Raw genomic sequence first — 13,794 nt, 5'->3', positions numbered from 1 at the left:
ACACCTAACCACAGGTGCCACTCCAGAGGCCCCAGTCAACACACCTAACCATTGGTTCTCAACCCTGGCTATTCATTAGATTCACCTGAGGGATGTTTAACAATCCCAAAGCCCACCTGGGCATGGGGGCTCACGCCTGTAATCCTAGCACTTTGGGAGGCTGGATCACCTGAGGTCAGGAGTTCAAGACCAGCCTGGCCAACATGGTGAAACCCCACCTCTACTAAAAATACAAAAATTAGCCAGGTGTGGTGGCACGCACCTGTAGTCCCAGCTACTAGGGAGGCTGAGGCAGGAGGATAGCTTGAACCCAGGAGGTGGAGGTAGCAGTGAGCCAAGATCGTGCGGGGCCATTCACTCCAGCCTGGGCAACAGAGCAAGACTCCATCTCAAAAAAAAAAAGAATCCTGATGCCCAAGCCCTGCCCCAGACAATGGAATCGCAAGTGCTGGGGGTGGGACTGAGGCATCTATAGCTTATGCAGCTCCACAGGGGGCTCCACGGAGAGCTAAGGCCCAGCCCCGGCATCCCGTCCTGCGTCCCGGTGGCTGCCCCATGTCTTGGGATTGGCCCCATGGAGCTTGCACATGTGCTCCTCTGGTTCCTGCCGACACACGTGAGAAGGCCTTGAACACTTTCCATGGATGGGAAGCCATCTGCCCCACGGGGTCCATCAGGGCTGTGTTGCAGCCTAACTCCTCCCGGCTACTCAACACCTGGTCCCAAGCGGCCCTGGGGAGCTGGTCAGAATGCAGGACCTCAGGCCCCACCCTGCCCAGGCCTAGTTCATGGGAATCTGCATTTCAGTAGAACACCCTGCGGACGTAGGGACTGGGGTACAGGTTATAGTCTGAGAAGGGAGGCGCTGGTCTCACTCTCACTGTGGGCCTGGCGGGAGGAAGGTGGTTGGGAATGGTAGAGGGAGATGATGATGGGGATGGCATGAGCTGGTGAGGCCATGGCCTGTCCAGTCATTGACAGCTTCCATGTAGAGGAGGCCTGGTGTCCTCAAAGGAGCGAGGCTGCCTTGGGTGCAAAGGAGGCTCTGGAACTTGGGAGTTGGAAATCTTCAGCACACATGCTCCAGCGCCTTCACCCCACATCTTAGGGTCCCACTCTTCACCCACCGGTGCCCTTCTTTCCAAGCGAGGTTCTCCGCCCCACACCAGGGCCACTGGGCCGGGTCGTTCTTCGCTGTGGGGCCGCCCTGTGCACTGTAGGATGCTTAGCACCATCCTCGATCTCTGCCCACCAAACACCAGCCATATCCCTCCAGCTGCAACAGCCGAAATACCTCCAGATGATGCCAAAAGTCCCCTGGGGTGACATCATCCCATTGGGGACTCTGTCACGCAGCCTGAGACCTGGCCACGTGTGGAGTGTTCACCGTCAGCCCAAACAAACAGAGCCGGGTGCTGGCCTTCGCGGCACCTTCCCTGGGACTGCAGGTGATGCGGGCTCTGTCAGAGCTGCCCCTCTGGTTCTTATCTGCAGGTCCGGCCATTGAAAATGTTCCTTTTCCTATCTGGGTAAGGAGAAGCCAGAAGACCCAAACTCTCTTCAATCACGACCATTGCCATAGCAACTCCGGCTTCCCTCCTGGCACCTCAGCATCCCTTGCACCTGCACGCCGTTCCACACCGACACCAGCAATGCTCTGAGTCACGGAGAGGCCGCCGTGCCCCTGTGTTCCCATGGCCCATTTCCCCCTGGCAAGGAGGTTATTCCGTCTCCTCCAATACGTGACCAACCTCATCCCTGACTCCACCTGGAGGGTCTGCCATCCCTGACTCCACCTGGAGGGCCACTCCTGTGCCAACTACCTAGAAGTTTCCAACAGAAAACACATCTAGAATGAGGGTCATTGCTGGGGGGAGGGGCATTTGGAAAAGGACCATTATAAAGGTCTGGGCAGGGCCCCAGGGAAGCCTAAGGGATGGTGTGGTGACCTGGGGCTAGTCACAGTGGCACTGTTACCACCTTGGGTGAAAGGGGCATCGGGAGTGGCCTCCAGGACCTGAAAGAAGGCTGTCACATGTGGGAGGCTGCCCCAGGCAGAGCTGTGACCTGCAGTCAAGGGACAGGCAACTTCAGCCAGCCAGAGGAACTTCCCAGGGACAGAGGGCCTGACCTCTCCGTCCACTCTCCAAGCTCCGGCCAGGGCTCCCCATCAGCTGAACCCAACCAGAAGCCAGAGATCAGGGGCCTGTGTTGTGTCCACACTGGTGAACCCAGGACTGGTGAAGTCGGGGAGTGGAGAGCCAACCTGGAGGGGCTGGCCCTGTGCACGGTGCTGCAGCCCGCAGGCCTTCCTGAAGTCTAACCCCGGTACCGGCAGCTTCGACCGCAGTTCTGCCTTCTGCTGGGGCGCTCTGCTTACCTGTTCAAGGCTGCTGCCTTCTCATACAGGCTCAGGTCAGAAGCCGTCTCCCTGGAGGCCTTCCTGACCCTTTACCACCAGCAGAGACTCCCATCCCCTAGCAGGGAAGCCTCATACAGGTAGGAGCCTTGTGCTCCTAACATCAGGAATGGTGCCTGTCATAAAACAAGTGCTCGACAGGTGTGTGTCTGCCTGCCTGCTGACTCCTGTGACTGAATGTATTGACATTTACCTGACCCAAACCTGCATCTTCATGTATTAATTCATTCACCCATGCTTGTATGCCTCCATGCATCTATCCAAGCATACACATATATATGTATACATAAGTCTAAGCACTCATGCGCATATCCATCCTTCATCCTTCTATTCCTCCATCCACTGTCCATCTACTCACCCACCCACCCATGCGTCCACCCAAGCACACACATGTACATCCATATATACACAGATCTAAGCATTCATGCACACATCCATCCATCATCCTTCTATTCATCCATTGTCCATCTATTCATCCACCCACCCATGCATCTATCCAAACACACATGTATACACAGATCTTAGCATTCATGCACACATTGATCCACCCATGATTTCTCTCTCCATCCATCCACTGTCCATCTTTTCATCCACCCACCTATGCATCCATTCAAGCATAGACATATACACAGATCTAAGCATTCATGCACACATCCATCCATCATCCTTCTATCCATCCATTGTCCATCTACTCATCCACCCACCCATGCATCCATCCAAACACACATGTATACACAGAACTTATCATTCGTGCACACATCCATCCACGTGTGCATCTATCCAAGCATACAAATACACATATATACTGATCTAAGCATACATATATACAGACCTAAGTATTCATGTAGACATTCATTCATCATCTTTCTCTCCATCTGTGTGTTGTTCATCTATTCATTCACCCACCCACGCATTCACCTAAGCACAAATACATACATCCACATATACACAGATCTAAGCATTCATGCACACATCCATCTCTCCATCCATCCATTGTCCATCTATTTGTCCACCCACCCATGCATCCACCCAAGCTACATATAGACATTCATATATGCACAGATCTAAGCATTCATGCACACATCTATGCAGGTGTCCATCCATCTGAGCATCCATCCACCCATCCATCACCCATGTATCCATGAATCCGTCAATCCATTAACCTGCCCATTTAAGATAAATTAATAAGTTCTCCTATTTCTTTCAGCACCAGCATCCTCCCATCAGATGCCTGTGGCTTGTAACATTAACCTCCTCTTTAACTTCTCCCTGGCTTCTTCTCCCAGAGGCTCATGCAGAAACACACGGAGTGGCACCGAGCTGCAAATGCCGAGACTGAGAAAACCTTGCCTCCTGTTGAGGTCTGCGCAGATCGCCTCCTCACCCGGGGCAAAGCAGCTCCCTGGCCAGCGGGACCGAGGGGAGCATCCTCACATCTTCCCCCAGGGGTGGGCAGGCAGGGCAACCCTTGCAGGCCACAGTAGTGTTTCTTATTTGCCCCTCAGTTAAAGCAGAGATTAGAACACAGAGAACTTTAGTGCATATTCCCTGGTTTTCATTTTGTTTATTTAAAGACAGTTCTTTTCCTTTCTCCGTGAGGCAGCTAAGTAGATTTAACAGTGATTTATTAAAGCTCTGTCTGAAGATGATCAAATCAGTCCGTGGAAAGGTTTACATTGAGTCAAATCACTAGATATTTCCTCCACAGAATGATAAATTCCCAATGGTGAGTAGCTTTTCCACTGAAGCAAATGGTTGTCTTCATGTTCTGTGACACTAGCACGGTAGCAATGCACTATTGTGTGATATATTAATTACAGCCTGCAAACATCATAACTCAGCTGAAAAAGCCTTGCATGATTTTCCAAAGAGGGTTTTACCTTTTCAGTTTTGTGCCATTTCATACATCATTGTCTTTTCTAAAGCACAAAGCCAGCGTATTAAACCAACCTGTCAAGCAGGACAAACAATGGCATTTGTTGTGAGCATGGGTCGGTATCATTTTTTACCGTGCAGCCCATGCACATAATTACATCAGGTCCATGTGCCTGAGCACAGCATCTCTTACAAGGATCAATCTGAGTCGCAAAATAAGACAAAGGAATATTTCTAAAGTATGAAAGGACTATGCATTTTCCTAAGCCACAGTTCTGAGATTTTCACGGAGTAAGCCTCAGAGGCTGTATGTGGTTTCAGCCAGAATAAGACACTCGCGTCCAGTTCCCACTGGTGCTAAACCAGCTCGTGCACGGGATTCCACAGGACACACACGCACACAGACACATACACACGCACACACACGCAGACACATACACACACGCACACATATACACACACACGGACACATACACACACGCACACACATGCACACACGCAGGCACATACATGCACACAGACACAGGCACATACGCACACACATGCACACACGCACAGACATACACACATGCACACACAGACATACACACGCACAGACACATACACATGCACACACACGCGCACACACCTACACATACACACGCACACACACGCAGACACATACACACATGCTCACACGCACGCACACACACATGCACACACGCACGCACATGCACACACACAGACACATATACACACATGCACACACATACACACACATACGTGCACACACATAAGGAAAGCTGCCTCTGGTGACCCACACCTCCTTCCCAGAAGTACCACATCCCTGAGCTCTGATCTCACTTGCGAATTCTGATAAGAAGTGACATCTCCGAGATGGGAAGGGGGCATGTGACCATGAGGTGACATAGCACCTGGGCTGCATGGGAGAGGTGTAGGGAACACAGGAGGCGGACGGTTTCTTCACCCTTCAGCAATCAGCAAAGGACGGCTCGGGTGTCAACAGACAACTGATGCTCAGGGTCACGTAGCACGAGAACGTCACACGTTCCCTGATGGATCGTGCTGGGCAACTTTTGACCAAAATACTCAGGTCAGCTCTGCTGACTCTCAAGCCTCAGGCAGAGGGGCTCCTGGTTACAGCTGCCGCTGACAGTGCAGGACCACCCCAGCCAATAGGGCAGCCTGCCCCGACGCTCACCTGCCCAGCCCCATGGCAGGAGGACAAAGCGAACAGGAAGAACCTCAGCACCACCCCAGAGGGGACCCTGTTCCAGGAGCAGACTCGGCACCCAATACTTTAATAATGCTACCAGTGTTACCAGCTGGACTTCTGGGGGCCCTGCCCAGGCTCCCTCGGTCTGGCTTGGGGACTTTTCAAAGAGACAGTCACTTTGGGTGAGAGGCAGGACGAGGATGCCTGGCAACATTGTGCTTAAAGTGCCATTTTAACCTTGGGCTTCTCGTGAAGAGGCTCACAGCTTAACTCAGAATTAACGCGTGTTCCTCTTCCAGCACATGGAGGGTCTCTGTTCCTTTCACGCCCTCTCTGGGTTGAAGATTCTCTCTGGCTGGTCTGACAGCCCCTTCCAGTGTCTTTATGTGTTTTCTCGCAGCCTTTGCCGGCTTGTGGAGCTGGGCACACTCCTCGCCTCCCACACATGAAAACATCCTTCCTATCATCTGAGCCTGAAGCCGACCCGCTGTGTGCAGCCTGGGCTGAGAGGAGGAAATAAGCATCTCTCCGGGTCCCTTATGGAACATTGTGCAGAGCAGTAGTTCAATCGTCCGTGAATTCCGTGGCTGAAGTTCAGCTCCTCAAACACAGCTGAGGCTCAGGGAGAAGGGACTGTTCTGCAGCCACGGCCTTGGAGCCAGGAAGAGGGTCCCACCCGGACTCCCCAGCTGGAAGCAGTCACATCTGATGGACCCCTCCCCCCACCCTCCCTCACCGCCACATCCAGGTGGCTAGGTCCTGTGAGCCCACCCCCGGCTCTCCAGACTTCTGCGCACACGAACGCTGGAGGCAAACAATTCAGCACCGCAGGGCAAGTGGCTTGGTCAGCTTCCTCACCGCTCGGTGGGAGGCAGCAGATGAGCAGGAGGAGGCTGGGGTGGTATGTGGCAATGGATTAGAATTGAAGGGACCAATATAAACTCCCATCTGACTTAATATACACACGGAGGCAGGGCACAGCGGCTCACACCTGTAATCCCAGCACTTTGGGAGGCCGAGGTGGGCAGATCATAACGTCAAGAGTTAGAGACCAGCCTGACCAACATGGTGAAACCCCCATCTCTACTAAAACTACAATGTGGCGTGGTGGCACGCGCCTGTAATCCAGCTACACAGGAGGCTGAGGCAGAAGAATGTCTTGAACCCGGGAGGCAGAGGTGGCAGTGAGCCGAGATTGTGCCACTGCACTCTAGCCTGGGCAACAGAGTGAGACTCTGTCTCAAAAAATTATATATATATATATATATATACACACACACACACACATATACACACACACACACACACACAGAGGCCATATATGGAATTGGTTATGGATATATTACATGCCCATGTCAGTGTACACACGATGCTTTCTTGCTCTGTCAGCTGAGAGGGCCTAGAAGCAGGGACACCCAGCAGCAACAAGCACATCTAGCGCCCAGGCCTTGATTTCTAATACCCTCTCCTGGAACAGGAACCTGGGCTCCTTGGAGAAATGGCTGATTCTACGATTGGGGCAGGAAATACACAGGATGAGCCTGGAACATCTTGTAAGTGCCAGAATATAAAGAAGTGCTCAAAAAAACAGGAACGGAAACGGAGGCTCACTGATGGAGTGGGTCACAGAGCCACAGGTGCCAACCGAAGGAGCTCCCAACGGCCAACGCTGGAACACTGGGGACAACATTTAGTAAAGTCGTGTGGGACTGAAGCCCAAAGTATAAAATAAACACCCGTGAGTCCACATAGAATACACAAAAATGGTGGAAGAGACAAATACATGGGGGAGGAGAAACAAATGCCCCATGCCAGATTCCAAATGCCTTGGGCAGACGCCCCCTCGAGGAGGTGCTGTGGACCCCCCGCCCTAAGCATGGGCTGTGCACGGTGACTCCCTTCCGGAGCACACGGCCTGGAGATAGGGAGAGAGAGGGTGACTTTCCAGTGGGGAAGCCTGACTCACAGCACCTCGGCCAGGTGGCCAAGGTCAGCGTCGACAGGAATGACTCCCTTGGAAGTGTGTGCCTTTGACATGATTTGGCCACAATGGCCCTGCACCTTTGTAGTCTTCCCCCTCAAACACCCTTAACCCCAGTCTAACCGTGAGAAAAACATCAGGAAAATACTAACTAAGGAACAGTCTACAAAATACCCAACTAGGGCTTCCTCAACACGGTCAAGATCATCAAAAAGAAGGAAAGGCCAGGAAATCGTCACAGCCAAAGGGAGCCTAAGGAGACGGGATGACTAAATGTCATGTGGGATCCTGGACAGGATCCTGGGACAGAGAAAGGACATTTTTAACAAACAAGGAAATCTGAATAAACATGGACTTTAGTTAATAATAAAGTATCAGTATTGGTTCATTCATTTTAACAGGTGTACCCTCCTGAAGAAAGGTGGTAAAACTGGGGTGGGGACTATGGGAACTCCGTGTACTATCCTTGCAAGTTTTTTGTAGATCTAAAATAGTTCTAAAATAAAAAAATTTGATTTTAAAAACATAACTAGCGAATTAAACCTGCGACTTCTGGGTATTACTGCTTAGAAGGGACCCCAGCATAGCAGTCAGGGCACCCAGGCTCCGCGCTGAAATGGCTCACGGGGGGCCCAGCTCAGCCCTCGGGGTTCTCTCCAGAACATTTCTCATCAAGTTTTCTGGAAGTTTCTCTCTCTCTACCAAGGTTACGAGGCTGGCAGGGTGTGAGCTCTGGGCAGCCAGACAACCTCGATACTGGCCATACCGAGGGGAAGGTCTTTGGGGGAGGGGAGGAGAGACAGGAAAATTGAGGCCCTGATTCTACTTGCATCTAAAGCCAGATCTATCTCCGGACTATTTAGTTATGAGTCAAAACATTGCCTTTGCTTAAGTGTATTTGACCCGAGCTTCCTTCTTCTGTAGCTGAAAGCATTCTCACACACCTGAGATCCGAGCAAGGTTTGCGAGTCCTGTGTTTTAGAAAGAAAAAGAACAAGAACAAAGCTTCAGAGAACCGCATATGGCGTCATCCAATCACGAACTGAAATCTGCATTGGGCATCTCATCGGTGAAAAGCTCAAATCTGTTTGTTTCTGAAGTACCGGCCGTCCTTGTACGCAGTGGCCAAAGCTCCTTGTTCTTTGTTTATTAGGATGGTTGAGGACCAGCTTGCCTAACGTTTTGCTGGTGGGCTATTAGATTTGCTCCTACCACTGTGCTTTGAAAGGGAGTGAGCAGTACCTTTACATGAAAGCAGCAATAGCCACGATCCCCCAGAGGTGTTTCAGAAGCACAGTCACAGAGCTACGCCCGAACAAATGTCAAATAAATGTAGACTGTGGTTGCCAGGAAGACAGCCTTGGAAGGGTGCTTATTCTGTGCCCACAGGGCAGCCCAGTGCACACTTTGGCTGTGGGGTGAGCAGGACTCATGAAGGCTGCAAGGAAAGACACGGTGGGGAGGGCACTCCAGGCCTCTGCAATTCTTCTCAGAGATTTCAGCTGCCCCCGGCGGATCCTCCTCCCAACAGCCAGATGCCTGACATGGAATTACCTCCAGAAATGATTGCAATTCCCCTGATAGGGAGCAGAAATTTTCTCTAGAGTGCTCAACTCACTCTAAAGGGGCCTCTTCAGCAATTCGTAAACCTACGCTCCTGAGGGGGAAAGAAATTGCAACTGCCATGGCAACAGTGATCTAGTGCTTGTTACACAGAATGTGGACCTCACAGGGCCACCGCAAAGCAGCCCGGATTCTATTCATACATTAGAAAGCAGGAAAGGCGGCAGGGGAGGAGAGAGCAAAGGCAGGATAACAGCATCAGTTGGGTGGCGAAATGCTATCCACACTTTATACCAGATTGTCCCTGCTAGGGCCCTACTGCTCCATTTTACAGAGAATAAAACCAAGGCACAGGAAGACTAAGGGGTGTATCCAGTGTCCCCAGCAGGTAAGACCTGGATTCAGACCCCAGAGCCGGCTGGCGCAGCCACCCCACAGACCTCTCTGTGCACCTGCATCTAAGTCGGCTCCACTCACTCCCTGCCTTTGCCTCCTCCAGTGGCTTCTGTCATGCCTAGAACAGAACCCCAATCCGGAGAAAACTGACCCACTGTGGTCCCTGGCTGCTCCTCTCCACCATCTCCCTGCCCAGCGCCCGCTGCCTCTGGCCTTCCCTTCCAGAGTCTCCTCCTCATTCACTTGATTCACCTCTCTGCTCAAATGTCATCTCCACAATGCGTGCCCTGACCACAATATCTAAACTAGCAGCTCCAGGAATTCTCTATCCCCTTTCTCTGCTTTGTTTTTTTCCTTTAGAGCTCTTATCTCTGCTGTGACATTAGACATCTATCAGTTGTTTATGGTCTATCTCCCCACCAAAATATAAGTCCCAGGTTGGTAGTTCTGGATGACTCCAGAAATAAAAGTCCTCATTTCTGGAGGTAATTCCACATCAGGCATCTGGCTGTTGGGAGCAGGATCCGCCGGAGGCATCTGAAATCTCTGAGAAGAATTGCAGAGACCTGGAGTGCCCTCCCCGTGTCCTTCCTTGCAGCCTTCATGAGTCCTGCTCACCCCACAGCCAAAGTGTGCACTGGGCTGCCCTGTGGGCACAGAATGAGCACCCTTCCAAGGCTGTCTTCCTGGCAAAATATAAGTCCCTGATGGAGCTTTCTGCACACCTCTTCTGGAGATAGCATTCGTCATGTCCTGTGGCTGTGCAGGTTTAGGGGGCCGGAGGCTAGGGTATTTTCTCTCATTTACATACCTCTCTCCTCTGTCTGCCACTAAGCTCCTCAGAGCTAAGGCCCGGCCGCGTGTAGCCCCAACTCCTGCTCCCGACTCCCAGCTTCTGAGCCAATGCCTCACCCTGATCCAGACTCACCGAATGTTTTTGCTATTGTCTGAATCTGGGTGGGGCCCAAGGGCTGGAAGACCCCTCACTCAGCTTGACCTTGGTGGAGTCCTGGCCAGGCACAGGTCGTCTCCTCCTCATGCTTTCTCACCTTGGCAAATCCTTGAGATTTCCCTGTCTCCCACCTCACATAATTTTCCAATAGACGATTCAGAAACAGTGCAGCCTCTCCTGGTCTAAACTGGTCCAGAAAAGTGTTTTCCCTCATTTAAGAGTGTCGAGGTGGTGGTGAGAATGGGCCTGCCCCCGAGGACTGGAGCATCCAGGACCGAACTCCAGAGCCCCCTGTCCCACCCCGAGCACACCAGAGGAGGGGAAGGCACATGACCGCGCAGGCCGCAGGTTAGACGGTGCTTAGAAAGCAAATCCAAAGGGAATGAGAGAACAGAGGAAGAGGAAGGAAATGGTCCCTCAAGGCTGGGCATCATGACAACAGCCATTCCCAGGCAGCAGCAACCTCAGAGAGGGACCCTTCTGAGGGGAGGCGCCCGCAGCTGGGCCGCCAGAGACCCTGCGCCCTAAAGCCGTGTCCAGGTGAAGGCACTTTGTGTTCCTCACTCCACGGGGCTCTCAGACCCAAATTACTCAAATAAGAAAATGCCAGTAAGGGCTCCACTGCTAAGAAAAATAAAGGAACAGAATTTTCCTACCTGTTAAGAACTTGGTTTTCTTTTTTTTTTAGACAGAGTCTTACCCTGTAGCCCAGGCTGGAGTGCAATGGTGTGATCTCAGCTCACTGCAACCTCTGCCTCCCAGGTTCAAGCAATTCTCCTGCCTCAGCCTCCCATGCAGCTGTGATTACAGGCGTGCACCACCATGTCCAGCTAATTTTTGTATTTTTAGTAGAGACGGGGGGGGGTCTCATCATGTTGGCCAGGCTGGTCTCGAACTCCTGACCTCAGGTGATCCACCCACCTTGGCCTCCCAAAGTGCTGGGATTACAGGCGTGAGCCACTGAGCCCAGCCAAGAGTTCAGTTTTCTATCATCCTGCAATCTGCGAAATATTATCTTACACACGCTTGGGGGGGGCGCTTTGGGTCTGTTTGCTTGTGTTTTCAGGAAACAATAGAAGAAATGGGCTGGCAGGAGCCCTGTGCTCTCCCTGCGTGAAGGGGTCAGAGACTCCCTCTGACCTGAGCAAACACCTGGTGTTTCGGACAGGTAGGAGTGAGAGGGCCTCCAGCAGGTGGCTTCCTGCTCATGGGAGCAGGCAGTCCTTAAGAAATTAATCAGAGGCTGAGTGTGGTGGCTCATTCCTGTAATCCCAGCACTTTGAGAGGCCAAGGTGGGCAGATCACAAGGTCAGGAGTTGAAGACCAGCCTGGCCAACATGGTGAAATCCCATCTCTACTAAAGATACAAAAATTAGCTGGCCATGGTGGCGTGTGCCTGTAATCCCAGCTACTCCAGAGGCTGAGGCAGGAGAATTGCTGAGGAAGGACCTTAGAGGTGGAGGTTGCAGTGAGCTGAGATCGTGCCACTGCACTCCAGGCTGGGCTACAGTGCGAGACTCGGTCTCAAAAAAAAAGAAGAAAGAAAGAAATTAATCTGAAAAAGCATGGCCACAGTTTTTCACTAAAATAAATACAAGCTCTTGCGCCTAAAACTAGCATTCAGTCTATTTCTAAAGGAATGTGACAAGTACTGTGCAAGTCACTCAAAATAAGCAGGACGCAGCCCTCTTCTTTACACAGCTTGCTACAGAGTGGGATGACAGGACCTATGGGTCTATGCTGTTAGGGACAATGGAGCTCAGGTCTGAGGACAATTAGGATTCCAAGTCCTATTTCTGGAAATGACATCATCAGTTTGCAGTTTCTTGCACTTTTGATGGCTGACTCAGTTTGGAGTCAGGCCTGAGCAGAGGGGTCATTTGGCTTCTTGGATCAGCCTTGACCCTCGCTTAGAATCTGCAGCTGCTCACATGGTCACCTTGGGAAGCTCCCGGAGGCCGGGAATGTTGAAAAGAGAGACTCAGACGCCCACCGCTCTCCCAGCTGGGGCTGGCCTGAGAGGTCCACACAGAAAGGCCCAGCCATTTACCACCAAGGAGCTTTCTGTGGCTGGAGGAAATGAGATTCTTACAGAAACGCCAGCTGGCTGGCGAGCTGAGAGTGCCTGCGGGGGGCTAAGGATTGACCTCCAGGCTACTGTGGCCGAAGCATCCAGGCCCCCAGCTCGCCCCAGCCTGGCCTGCTCGGACCCTCTTCCAGTTCCCCACACATCGTTCCTTGGTCTTCCCACAAAAAATGCAGCCCTATAAACCACAACGAGCTCGAGAGGTAGGGTCCTATTGCACCTGAAGGGCCTCAAAGCCCCACCCAGGGTGCCTGTCAGTCACACTCAGACACTGGCTCATAAGGAGTGGGCTGGCCCAGAGAACAGCCCAGGTCACTGGAAAGAAGTGTGAACTGAAAACCAGTCAGTGCTCCAGAAATCTGAATGAGAAAGAAGGTGGGAGATGAGTTGCAGGTGGGCCACGCTCCTCGTGAAGAGACGTTAAGCTGTGCAAAGGGGACAGGGGGCACTCCCACCTTAGAGACCGTCCTGGCACACAGAGCAGTCTGGCTCAGATGGCCCTGCTGATGGCAGAACCTCGTGACCAAAACAAGGTTATCTTCCCAGCCGCGCCATCCCCAGCTCATGCCGAGAAGGTCACGTGCTACAGCAGAGCCCAGCAACTGCCTTTGGGGCCTGTGGCCGCCGTGTGCGCGTCTCGTGCGTCTGGGGCCCCAGCTCCAGTGGGCATAGGCGACAAGAGAGTCACAGGCCCGTGGCTGGGGACAGAGGCCTCCTGGGGTCTGCATGAGGCAGCACCTCTCCAGTTCAGGAAAGCTGTTTTAGCCCAAGGGGGTGAGGGGTGCAGAGTTGGCTTTTAGTATTGTTTTTAATATTAATGAAGTCAGAGACAGATGAGCTTTGTACAGAAGGAGCAGGGTTGCATAAAGTCACTCACTGATGGAACACTGCCTGTCCACTCTGCTCCAGGTGTGGGGCCTGCCCCTGCCAGAGAGGCCCCCAGGAGCCTCCCTCAGTCCTTATCCCCAGCAAGTTCATTATAGAGTGGGGAGGACCAGCATTGTTGCAGCGCACAGGGTGCAAGCCTTGGGGACAGCTGTACGGCAGCCTCCTGGGAGGCCCCAGGCTGAGGGATTTGCAGGCACACTCCCATCCTCCCAGTTAATCCCCAGCTTTCAGGCTGCTCGTTGTCATCCTCATTTGATAAATGAAAAATCTGCGGCTTGGGGAGGAGACACAGGCTGTCCAGGGCCACACAGCAGGCACCACCGAGGCATGCTGGGGGTCTCAAGGACCTGGGGAGGAGCTCCTGGGTCTGCTCCAGGGATCCAGGGATTCAAGGAAGACGTGACCGTGTAGATGACAC

The 13,794-nt window shown here is 52.4% G+C and overlaps 1 long non-coding RNA gene across 1 annotated transcript in view; it reads left to right on the top strand.

Moving 5' to 3' along the window:
* The window catches only part of LOC144339608 (uncharacterized), a 12,638-nt gene extending 9,734 nt beyond the window's left edge, over positions 1-2,904 (top strand). The window contains exon 4 of the long non-coding RNA XR_013414851.1: positions 1,495-2,904. This is a non-coding gene — a long non-coding RNA (uncharacterized LOC144339608). The remainder of the gene's footprint in view (positions 1-1,494) is intronic.
* Positions 2,905-13,794: the final 10,890 nt, after the last annotated feature.

Source organism: Macaca mulatta, chromosome 3 (genome assembly GCF_049350105.2).
Source record: "Macaca mulatta isolate MMU2019108-1 chromosome 3, T2T-MMU8v2.0, whole genome shotgun sequence".
Taxonomy (NCBI): domain Eukaryota; kingdom Metazoa; phylum Chordata; class Mammalia; order Primates; family Cercopithecidae; genus Macaca; species Macaca mulatta.
Note: the sequence above shows the minus strand (reverse complement) of the source record. Positions and strands in the feature narration are given on the sequence as shown.